The sequence below is a fragment of the Penaeus vannamei genome, chromosome 9, assembly GCF_042767895.1.
Source record: "Penaeus vannamei isolate JL-2024 chromosome 9, ASM4276789v1, whole genome shotgun sequence".
Classification (NCBI taxonomy): domain Eukaryota; kingdom Metazoa; phylum Arthropoda; class Malacostraca; order Decapoda; family Penaeidae; genus Penaeus; species Penaeus vannamei.
In genome coordinates, this window is record NC_091557.1 from 41,853,875 (window position 1) to 41,866,374 (window position 12,500).

Consider the following 12,500-nt stretch of genomic DNA (forward strand, 5'->3'; position numbering starts at 1 on the left):
CGGGGTGTCAGGGTAGACGCGTGCTATATCCCTCTCGCACGAACGCCAACCTCACACTGTGGCAGACGACGCGCCTTCGCTCCCGCCAAACACGCCGGCCGCTGACAGAGCCATCTAGGGACGGATCGCTCAACTCGCCGCCGCCACCGCCTCCTACTCCTCTTCCTTCTTCCTTTTCTTCTTCTCCTCATTATTGTTATTGTTATTGTTATCATTATTGTCATTATCATTATTATCATTGTCATTATCATTATGATTATTATTATTATTATTATTATTATTATTATTATTATTATTATTATTATTATTATTATTATTATTATTATCATAATTACTAAAATTACCATTATTATCATTACTAAAATTATTATCATTATAATGATCATTATCATTACTAAAATTATTATCATTATAATTATCATTATTAAGATTATTATTATTATTACCATTATTATTATTATTATTATCCTCCTCTTCCTCCTACTTCTGTTCCTCCTCCTCCACCCTCTTCCTTATCCTATTTCTCATCTTCCCCCTCCACTTCTTTCTCTTCCCCTTCCTCCTCCTCCTCCTCTTCTCTTCTTCCTATTCCTATTGTTATTCTTCTTTTTCTTCTTCCTCCTTCTCCCTTTCCCTCTCTCGCTCCCCCTCCTCCTTTTCCTACTCCTTCTTCTCCTTTTTCTCCTCCTCCGCCTCCTCCTCCTACCATCTGGACGCTTATTTTTTATCTGTATTGAATTTCATGAACACAAAACTTAATATCAAGCCTGCACTACGTTCCTATTGTAGACTAGTAATCTAATTTCATAAGTGAAGTATATTTTAAAAAACAAACAACCAAAAAATATATAGTTATAGAGGATATAAAACACATCAGCCAATTTTCCCAGTTATGAAGGCGGTATATTGTGTTCTTATATTTCATCCACTAACACCGTTAAAATATCTACGATACTGAAGACCTCCAAGTCAAAAAAAAAAATGATTTTAAAATACCAAACTATCCGTTACTTCCACATGATTGAGCCGGCGCCAGTTATCTGTGGATGGCCCATTAACATCATTCGCTAACCTAACAACATCGATTATGATCTCTGTTAACAAGGAGTGTCGTGTAGTAAGTACCTAATTACAAAAGAAACTTAATTACGTTCAATAAGTATGTTTATGTCACTAACAATGAGTATATTATATACCAGTAACAATAAGTATATTTGTATACCGCTAATAATAAAAATATTTATATGCCACTAACAGTATAATCATATATGACTGACAATAAGCATATTTATTTACCACTAACAATAAGCATACTCATATACCACTACCATGATAATTTACATTTGATAATATCTATCAAAATATTAGTCAATATTAGTCGAAAATATATCGCAAACATCTTGATATCAATATTTGGGCACAAGATTGATAATGTCCCTAACAAAAACATCTATTTAGCTTAAAGACGGACCAGCTTTATAAGTTTTTTTTATGATATTTTTACAGCAAAGAAACTGGCTACAACACACCTAACAGAGATGCAAGGAAAGTTAAATGTTTAAAAGGCTTAAAAACTTTCTTCTCGAAGATGGAAACACAACGAACTTGCTCTTGGGGAAATACGTTATAATTCAGCCATCCTTCGCTAATTGGGAAAACTTCGGAGTATGAGGGAGAGAATTTTGTTCAGAAATGCTTTGATCGCTGGGAAATTTCCAGTTTTGTGATACACACACACGCACACCAGTACACATCGTTATTATCAGATATTATCACTGTTATTTAGATCATTCTTATCATTATTGTGAGGATAATTATCAATAACATCATTAATGCACTTATCATTACTCTTGTTATCATTAATACTCCAAATGAATAACACCATTAATGTACTTATCATTAATCTTATTATCATTATTATTTCAAATGTTATTCTAAATCTCGGTACAACCGCCATAACAGTTATCTATTTATCACGTAACTCTGCAGAACGACTGAGTAAGATTCTGTATCGCTTCTGAGGATAGTATTCCCAGAACAGAGTCTCCAGACACATTACTGCTGTCTCTTCCATCTAGAAGTTTTTTTTAGTTCTTTTGTAACAAAAGTTTACTGTGATTTTACACCTATTTGCGCCAGGACTCGTCGGTAAAACAAGTAGCAGATTTGTTGAATGTGTTCTTTACATGAGGATGGAGTATGATATGGTCGTGATTCTATATAAATTGGACTGGAGAGCGTCCTTAGAAAAAAAAACATAACTGATGCACTGAAACGAGATGAATCGGTGTCAATACTGAATCTTTCATATCCCAACGCGAACGGAGACACCGCCATCCTTTCCCAGCGCTGCAGACATCGCGGTGGCCATCAACAGAGATCGCATAACGCAGAGAAATAATGACAAATATATGAATACATGAACCAGCCGCGTACTTCGTCTCGCTCACACTATGCTGCCTCTTATACTGTTCTCATTATCTGTACCTTGTACGACGAGCCACTCACCTGTTTTGGGCAAACTGATTTACAAATTCAATACCTTTCTTTGATGTCCTCAGTGTCGAAGCGCCGTGTGTTGCATTTAGTAGTGGAGCTGCCGTCTTTCGGTGTCCTTTGAGTCTGTCTGTCAACATTCCTTCATAGATATTGCGGGTAGGACTTCCTTTAGTGCCCGCCGACGGTGTCTTTGATGTCTGTGTAGCCTGTTCGTCAATAAACAAGTAGTGAATAAATTTGTAGAAAAAGTATGAATGAGAATTAATACCTTCACAATACAAGTGATGTATTTGGCCGGTATCGAATTTATCTTCGTCGGAAATACATCTCTTGTACTGTGATAAGACTCATTCTCATTCATACCTTTTCTATATTTGTCAACATGGAAATAGTGATAAATTACCACTCCTTACTTCAGGCTAAATCTTTGCACTAACTCTTAGATGAACAAGTATGCATTCATCCAGACAGACACTATCCTAAATGAATTATTAGTACTGGTGTGAAATTTCCTCATTCCATTATCGACAAATCGAATCAACGCTAAAATTAGAGGGAATATAGAATAAAACATCAATATGCAGTCGTTTCACCGTATATCATTGTAAAGCGAATCACATAACACATAAATCGTGATTTCTTCATATTTCTACGCAAAGAGAAAAAAAATAATAAGTTGATACATAGAAGAAAACAACGCAATATTTTTTTTTCATATCAAATACATCCAAATGGAATTTGAGATGAACATAACTCCCCATTTACACGCTCACAACAACATTACTTACGCCAACACTTACTTTCGTTCCAATTTATATCGTTCTCATTGATTCAGACAGATTTATAGGTGGTAGCATGCACCGACAAATAGCCTTTATAAATAAGAACTGGCAGCTGGCAAGGACACAGTTTCCAAAACGAGAATTTACGAGTATCGAGTTTTATGATAGGCCTATGACAGGGCTAAATATTCTAAAGTTTATCTGACATGTCTGAAATTATGAATTAAATGATTATGTAGTAATAGTAATAATTCTATTGTAATGATTAGCAATATACAGTATAATGATCAGTAATATATATAGTATAATGATTAGTAATACATATATATAGTAATAATTATTACTGATTATAATAACATCATGAGAGTAATAGTGAGGAGGAAGTGGAAGATGAGAAATATTATCATCATTCTCTTTGTTACCCTTATTATCACTATCATTATTATTGGTAACATTCTTATCATTATCATTATTATCAATCTTCATTATTATCATCATTATCATTATCATTAATATTATAATCGCTATCATTATAGTGACGATTTGATATTGGTAATAATATATATACAACAATAAATCAACGAATTTCGAAAAAAAACAAGGACATAGAAATGAAAAGAAAAGACTATATAAATAAAAATATATACAGTGAAAATAAACAGGTAGTCAAAGTGCTTATTTTTTTACCTGGACGATTGTTCCATGAATTGCTAATATCTGTTTTTATTTTTGTCATTACGCCAGCAGGTATGTAATTATATTAAATGAGCATTGGAATAAAGTCAAGTGGAGATTGCATATGTTTTATATAACAGATCAAAAGAGTTTATTTCGTTGAAGAATCTGATATCCATGGTAATATATGTCCTATCGGCCAAAGCAACACTATTTGCACTAACTGGCAATCAAACAATTAAAATCATGCATAACAGTGAACTATTGCAAAGATACAATCTATTTTCAAGTTAACTGCCTTAGTCATCTCGTTACACATTAAGCCAGTAACATTCTTGAACTTTTATGTTTAGAAACAGGCTAGTTCCATTCAATGTCTTTTTATACATCTTTTTACCCATTTTCAAGTGTTGCACAGGTTCATACAATTAGATTTATTCAATAGTTTCCGCTGCGATTCTCTTCAATCCCCAAATTCAAATAACTTGACGGTTAAAAGTGAGGTTAAACCGGGTCACTGAATCGGATAGGGAGTGGATTCAGTGCGAAACCATAGAAAAAAAGGAACATTTCAACACAAATGAATGTTTATGAAGTAATTATCATGTTACTGTTCATATTTGTATAGCTAAACATGTCGTCGATTAGGTAAAATGTATTTAATATGCAGCGTACGGAGATGAAGGCTAATGTCGCACAGGTTGTTAGCATGTGCAAGGATACATACTGAATGGAGAACAAAAAGGCTACATGATGAGGTTCGCAATTAATTTAGGCTTTCCTCTGTCTTGTATTCATGCAGAAGCTTTAGAAGATAGGTTCTTCTCTGGGTCTAAAAGAAGTGCGATAAATATGCACAGACATTCACACTTATAATCACACTCTAACTCACTCACTCATTCATTCATTCATTCATTCATTCATTCATTCATTCATTCACTCACTCACTCACTCACTCACTCACTCACTCACTCACTCACTCACTCACTCACTCACTCACACACACACACACACACACACACACACACACACACACACACACACACACACACACACACACACACACACACACCTATTCAAGAACTCGAATATCCCTCTCGATAAAACAATATGCATTTTATAAAACGGTACCAATGAAAAAGAGGAAAAAAAAAGAAAGAACCAAACCCGAATAGAACAAAATAAACCTTGTATTACTTATATCCAGAGATTTCTACAAGGTGTAATAAGCGTAGACTTACGACCGTGTCACACGCACTTTTTCCGCATTACTTTTCCGCTGGCACCACGGAAATCGTGGTCATTTTGCCTGGCGCAGTCACACTAGCGATGAGAACCACGAAAACAGTCCGACCAAAATTCTAAACACAGAAAGATGGGTTCGACCACCGCACAAGCTCTGGCGATGATGGACGTTATTCTGGCTATGTGGCGACGATTTAATGCGAAACAACGAATGTATAAGGCTAAATAAGGGCGTATTCTCGCTACTCTCATTTAGCCAGCTGACGGGGACAAATGTAAACAAACAGGCGATCAGCTAGTTACAAACTTGTATCTGTTTTTATTAAATACAAGAGAGAATTTTGCCAAATTTAAAATATTATTTACAATTTTGACTGTCTTTTTAATCGTTTTATATTATAAATGCTTTTTTTTACATTACCATAACGATTTTCTATTATAGCTTATCATTTGATCCAGAAAAGACCATGGAAACTTGCCAGCGAAAATGATAATTATCGTTTGACTGGAATTTATCGCATTTACCCAAAATACAAGCGGTAGCGAGAAAGAAAAACATGGAAACGTGAAAGAACCACGGAAATTGTGCTAGTGTGACACCCCCTTTACACAGCCTCTCCTGTCCTTTGCGTTACATGAAACAAGTCCGCTGTGAAGTGAATGATGCAGCCAAAACTCTTGTAAAATATGTTTCGAATTCCACTTCATGCCACACTTTTTGCATAGGGTGAGACAGATTCGAAGCTTCAACCCATTATAAAGATTCGATTCTTCAATACATTATAAGACTGTGACAGGAAAATACAGCTATACACTGTTACGCTGAAGATTCTCGGATCTTGGTTTTCGATTCTATGTGCGCTGCGGTTTCAATCCGGTGTCGCTGAATTGGTCTCTCTCTCTCTCTCTCTCTCTCTCTCTCTCTCTCTCTCTCTCTCTCTCTCTCTCTCTCTCTCTCTCTCTCTCTCTCTCTCTCTCTCTCTTTCTCTCTCTCTCTCTCTCACACACACACACACACACACACACGACACATTTGCATATATATACATATATATTTATATATGTATTTATGTATATGTATACATATATGTGTATGTATACACATATATGTGTATGTATACACATATATGTGTATGTATACACATATATGTATATATGTTTATATAACTGATATATGAATATTGTTTTAATTTGCAATCGAGTATAACGGTCCTTTCGAATATCATGCGTACCATAAACACCTATCACACAAGCCGACCCAAACGCCCTGATTATAGGCAATTCGCCGGATACGATCAAAAGCTTTATAAATCCCGTGATCCGCGCTTCGAAATTGGAGTTCGATGCGTTTTTGTAATTAAAAGCGTCTTTTTTGATAAATGGCTTTAATCACTCCCAGAGTCTATACACGCGAATGTGTATACGTGTAGTTTGTGTATGAGTGTTCTTTACAGGGTTGTTTTATTAGGAGTGTATGTGCATTTGTGTGTGTTTGTGTGTATCCTGAGTAGGTATGTGTGTTCATGGAGCGTTTGATAGATAGGAAAATTGGTTGGCAAATATTGATGAAGGTTAATCCATTCATCTATATCAATATCTTCTATCTTATCTCATGAACATATTTAATGAAATAAATTAAACAAAGATACTAGAATTACATCCCCCTCCCCCCAAAAAAAAAATAATAATAACTAATAATATAATAATAATAAAGATAAATAAACAGGTAACAGATACACAATAGGAGTAATAATGATAATAATAGATAAGCAAATTATAATAATAAAACAATAAATAAATAATACAATAATAATAAAGGTAAATAAACAGGTAACAAATACACAATAACAGCAATAATGATAATAATAGATAAGCAAATAGATAAAGACAAAAAAAAAATATTGATGAACGAAAAACAATTTTGTCACCATTGCGAAAGGATTAATCCCTCTACATTTTCACCTTCCAATAAACTCTTTTTTCCCCTTTAATTACCTCGGAATCGTCTGTCATTCATTATCATCTGGGGTCACGTGACATACTCATCAACCCTGTAACTAAGAATATTTTTTGTGTGCTAACTGTTCTTTTTTATATTCGTTTATTCCCGTCTTTCTTTCTTCCTTCTTTCTTCATTGTGGTGATGGTTGTTGGTGTTATCATGATTATTATAATTATTGTTGTTATTGTTATTGTTTAATGATTATGATTATGATTTTAATATTTTTCATTATTATTGCTGTTGTTATTGTTATTACTATCAATATGATTATTATTTCATTATTATCATTACTTTTATCATTATCTTTATTTTACTATTATCATTATCATTGTTACTATTATTATCTTTATCATCACAATTATTATCAATATCATTATCTCCAATATCATTACTATTGTTATTATTGTTACCATCATTATAATTATTCTCAGTATCATCTGTACCCCTTTTCATTATCATCATCACTATCACCATTACCATTATCATTATCCTCATTAACATCATCATCATCATTATTACTATCACCAAAAGCCAGATCGCTGCACTTGCCTCTAGGTGCACGGATCAGTATGAATTGGACATTTCATTTATTAATACCACATTAATAAAACATATATTACTGCCATGTACTCTAACGTTCAAAATACACAGTTATATTATGATTTTATGTTTATGCCTAATTGGAAAAATAACACGATATGAAAAAAATATATTTACAGAGCAGTTTACATGCCCTGCAAAAAGCCATGGAAAAATGCCCAAGCATCTACCCACTCCGGCTGAACTTACATTGATTTATGGGCCAAAGTCAAATATTAAGCATATATTCCTGAAGGGCTGCACTTTGGTTCTCGACTTATTTGTTGACTATCTAATAACTGTAAATATATATATATATATATATATATATATATATATATATATATATATATATATATATATATATATATATATGATTTTACAAAAATGAACGGTGTTTCTTTGAACTTTAATGTTCCATTGTCGTACACTGAAAGTCACTGTGGGCCCTCCATTGTCAGCTGATAATTTTCAAGCTCTGCTATAGGTTGTAGAAGGGTAAACCGTTGTCCAAAGACCACTGAAAACATAGTTTTTTTCCCAGGAAGTGTAGTTGCTGAGAAAATTGTTGCTGTTCTGTCTTCAGTATCAACATTTGCAGGATGCCCTGTCTTTCCTGTGGTAAAGAGATCGCCGCTGGCACTGAAACAGGCGCAGAAGCAGGAATTGCTGTATGAACTGCCGAAGTAGCAGGACCTGAAACTGGCACTGAAGGGGCTGAAGTTGATCTTGAAACTGGCACTGAAGGGGCTGAAGTTGATCTTGAAACTGGCACTGAAGGGGCTGAAGTTGATCTTGAAGTTGGCGCTGAAGCTGATGCCGATAGTTAGGCTGGAGAGACCGACGGTTTTCGTCCACCACACCTCGCCACATTCACCCTCCCAAGCTGGGGGAATTCTGCCTCATCGTTAAGGCGAGGAAATGGGATGGGGTTGCGAGGGGGCAGAACAGCCTGTTGCTTCTTTAGCAATCTGTTTTTTCATTCGAATAATATGGACATAATGGAGAGTTTGCATTATGTTTGTCTGCAATTGCCACATTTCCTTGGGAGTTGATTACCCTTTGCGATTTTTTCGGCGCACTCCCTGCTCTTGTGAGCGTCCGCGCAGTTAACGCGGCTGCTCACGGGGGCCAAGCGCGTGCTCCCTGCAAAACGGGGGAGTGATTTGAAGACCACGCCCGGAAGGTGCCATCCCCTCAACAGTTTTGATGGTTTGGGGGATTTTCTCCCCTTCATATGCGATGATGAGTCGTTGTCATCCTGTCATTAATTCTAATATGCTTAGTGTGTAGAATCTTTTCATTGTATTCTGTGTTTTCATTGCTGTCAGTTTCCCCCGGGTTAGTACAGCGTCCTTTGCCATAATCTCTGCGTATTTCGAGGATTTCTCTTGCAGCGCCGGTGGTAGTTATGCGTGTAAGAATGTCCTCATTCGTACACCGTGTACAGATATCATTTCGACCTAGTTTTAATTTAGTCTTGTTGGACGGGGCCATCTTCAGCACCTGAGACACCCAACGGTATTTGTGTCGCTAGCTTTGTATCCCACTTGAGGTAGATAGATGGCTGGGGGTACAAGTTCTGCAGACTCGCTACTTAACTGTCTCTTTGCCTTTTTATTCGTTCGTTTCCGATATTCGTATCACTTGCCAAGATGTCCATTTACGTCGACAGAGCGAAACTGGCCTTGGTCGCCATTGTATAAACGGGTGTTCTGAGGTCAGACCATTCGCTGAAATTTCGCTCACAAACAGACCTCACCTATGTGCTTTAGGTGCGGTCGGCGGAGAGACCGCACGGAGTCCTTATGTAACTACTCGTGTATCAGGTATTTCTCTGGAGTGGCGAGACCAGGCCGGGCCACTCCAGAGAAAAGGCCCGGGCGACGCATGACTTCGCAAATCTAACTGAACTGAACTGAGGTATGAAATCATTAATATTTTTTTCCACTTTCACTGTTAAGTTGCTTTTGTTCCATATAGATATTTTATGAACATTACGGCGCACTCGTTCACAAGATATCGAAAGGTCTTTGTAGGCCCCATTGTCTAGGCGATTAGGCAGGCAGAGGTCACAGCAGGTAACAAAAACGTCCTTTCTCTGTGATGGCTGGTACGGAACTGAGAGAGAGAAAAAAGAGAGAATGAGTGAGAGGGGCTGGAGAGAGAGAGATTGAGTGTGTGAGTGAGAGGGAGTTGGAGAGAGTAAAAGAGAAACTGAGTGATAGGGGAGTGGAGAGAGAGACACACAGAAACCGAGACAGAGAGGGAAGGAGAGAAAGAAATATGAAAAAAATACAGAAGCCATTTCTATTCCGTCTAAACTACAACAGTCGTAAATCGGTTACGAGGAATTCATATTTTTTTCTTTCTTCTCTTGATATGATGATATTTTTCGTCTGCAATTTGAAAGTTTGAAAATTAATCCGCGTGGTTGCATTTAACAGATTAATTTTGAGAGAGACTTACTTCGGGGGAAAAAAAAATAGCGCTTTTACTATACCTGTTTTCTATCTGTATGTGTGTTGAACAAATACAAACACAGTAAAGCGTAAACAAAGATAAAAGGATACAAAGTCACAACATGAATTGAAAATAAACGTAACGGTTCGGACTCGTCGAGAGTTCTTCATCAGACAAAGTAAATAACAAAAGCTGTGTGAGAGAGAGAAAGACAGACCGATAAGAGAGAGAGAGAGAGAGAGAGAGAGAGACAGAGACAGAGGCAAACAGACAGATAGGGGGAGAGAGAGAGAGAAGCAAATAGACAGATAAAGAGTGAGAAAGATAGAGGGAGAGAGAGCGTCAGACAGACAGATAGAGGGAGACAGACAGACAGACAGACAGACGCAGAGAGACAGAGAGAAGCAAACAGACAGATAGACAGAGGGAGAGAGAGAGACAGACAGTGTGAGAGAGGCAAAAGAAATATAGATACAGACAGTACAAATAAAATGATTGTCCCATACTTGAAAAACTTTTTCCTACAACTATTTTTCTTAAAGTCGTATCTCTCTCTCTCTCTCTCTCTCTCTCTCTCTCTCTCTCTCTCTCTCTCTCTCTCTCACACACTCTCTCTCTCTCTCTCTCTCTCTCTCTCTCTCTCTCTCTCTCTCTCTCTCTCTCTCTCTCTCTCTCTCTCTCTCTCTCTCTCGCTCTCGCTCTCGCTCTCGCTCTCGCTCTCGCTCTCGCTCTCGCTCTCGCTCTCGCTCTCGCTCTCGCTCTCTCTCTCTCCCTCGCTCTCGCTCTCGCTCTCGCTCTCGCTCTCGCTCTCGCTCTCGCTCTCGCTCTCGCTCTCGCTCTCTCTCTCTCTCTCTCTCTCTCTCTCTCTCTCTCTCTCTCTGCCGATCAAAACACCTTTTTGTGTGTGTAGGCCTATGTATTTGTGAAGTTGCGCGTGTACTGAAAGAGCTCGTCAACCATCTCATTAACATACATACCATCTTATTCCAATACACGAAACAAACAAAATCTTCTCAATCTAAAGATAAATAAATAGATGTAAACACACACACACACACACACACACACACACACACACACACACACACACACACATACACTCACACACACACACACACACACACACACACACACACACACACACACACACACACACACACACACACATATATATATATATATATATATATATATATATATATATATATATATATATATGTATGTATGTATATACAGCTTTTTTACATACACCGCACAACACAAGCTTTTTTTCCCAACCCGAGTCAAGCAATGGAGCCTAATAGAATCAAATCCTACATCTGCCAAGCGAAACACGTTTCCCGCGGCGGAGGGGAAACGAATACAAAACAAAACCGTGAAAAAAGTAAATACTGGACGGGATTAACTTCTTTCTTTCTTTCTTTTTCTTTTCTTTTCTGTGTTTTTAAAATTCTATTGACCGTTGAACATGTTGGTTCGCTTCGTTCTTCATATATTACTTTTGAGATCGTTGTACAGGTTTTGTTTTCTGTTTTTCATTTCTTTTTATCGAGATTGTTTCGCGATGATGGATATGTTATATTTTTAATTCACTAAGAGATAGAGAAGTAATGAAAGAGAGAGAGAGAGAGAGAGAGAGAGAGAGAGAGAGAGAGAGAGAGAGAGAGAGAGAGAGAGAGAGAGAGAGAGAGAGAGAGAGAGAGAGGAAGAGGAACAGAAATGGGTAGAGGGTTTATATAAAAAAAATAAGTAAATAAAATTTTGGCGTACCTTTTACACACTGGATTAGTGATATAACGTTCTTCTGCTTGTTTGCATTTAATCTAAAGGGTAGAGTTCGATCCATTATACTGAAACCTTGATGAGTATCATGTTTATAATCTATGGCTTTCTTGTTGATATCGTCATTTATCTACTGATCAGAAATATATAACAATATTTGTCTAATCGGAAGCGTTAGGCATCTACGCCATTTTTCACGATTCCGTGAAAATATGAATTTGAATACCAACGCCATCTGTTGATAAAATGAGTTATAGGTTGTGATAAATTGACGGTTTGAGTAACGGTCATAGCGTGTCAAATTAGTATTTTTTTAATGACTAGTCAATGCTTTTATTTCCTTGATTGTGTTAAAAGCCTTTATATCTGGAGTCATGGTTAAATGTTCAATATCAGCGACTTAGCATGGGACACCGTTGCATAACGGTTATATCGAATTTCATACGAATGAGGTATTTTGTGTAGTTTTGTTT

General features: G+C 36.7%; 1 protein-coding gene across 2 annotated transcripts in view; it reads right to left on the reverse strand.

Moving 5' to 3' along the window:
* LOC113817683 (tryparedoxin) overlaps positions 1-58 on the reverse strand; it is an 88,515-nt gene extending 88,457 nt beyond the window's left edge. The window contains exon 1 of one of the 2 annotated variants that reach the window (XM_070125779.1): positions 1-58. This exon is cut by the window's left edge and continues 46 nt beyond it. The gene's annotated coding sequence lies outside the window, so the exon portion shown is untranslated. The other variant, XM_070125780.1, reaches the window with a different exon arrangement.
* Between the last annotated feature and the right edge of the window lie 12,442 nt (positions 59-12,500).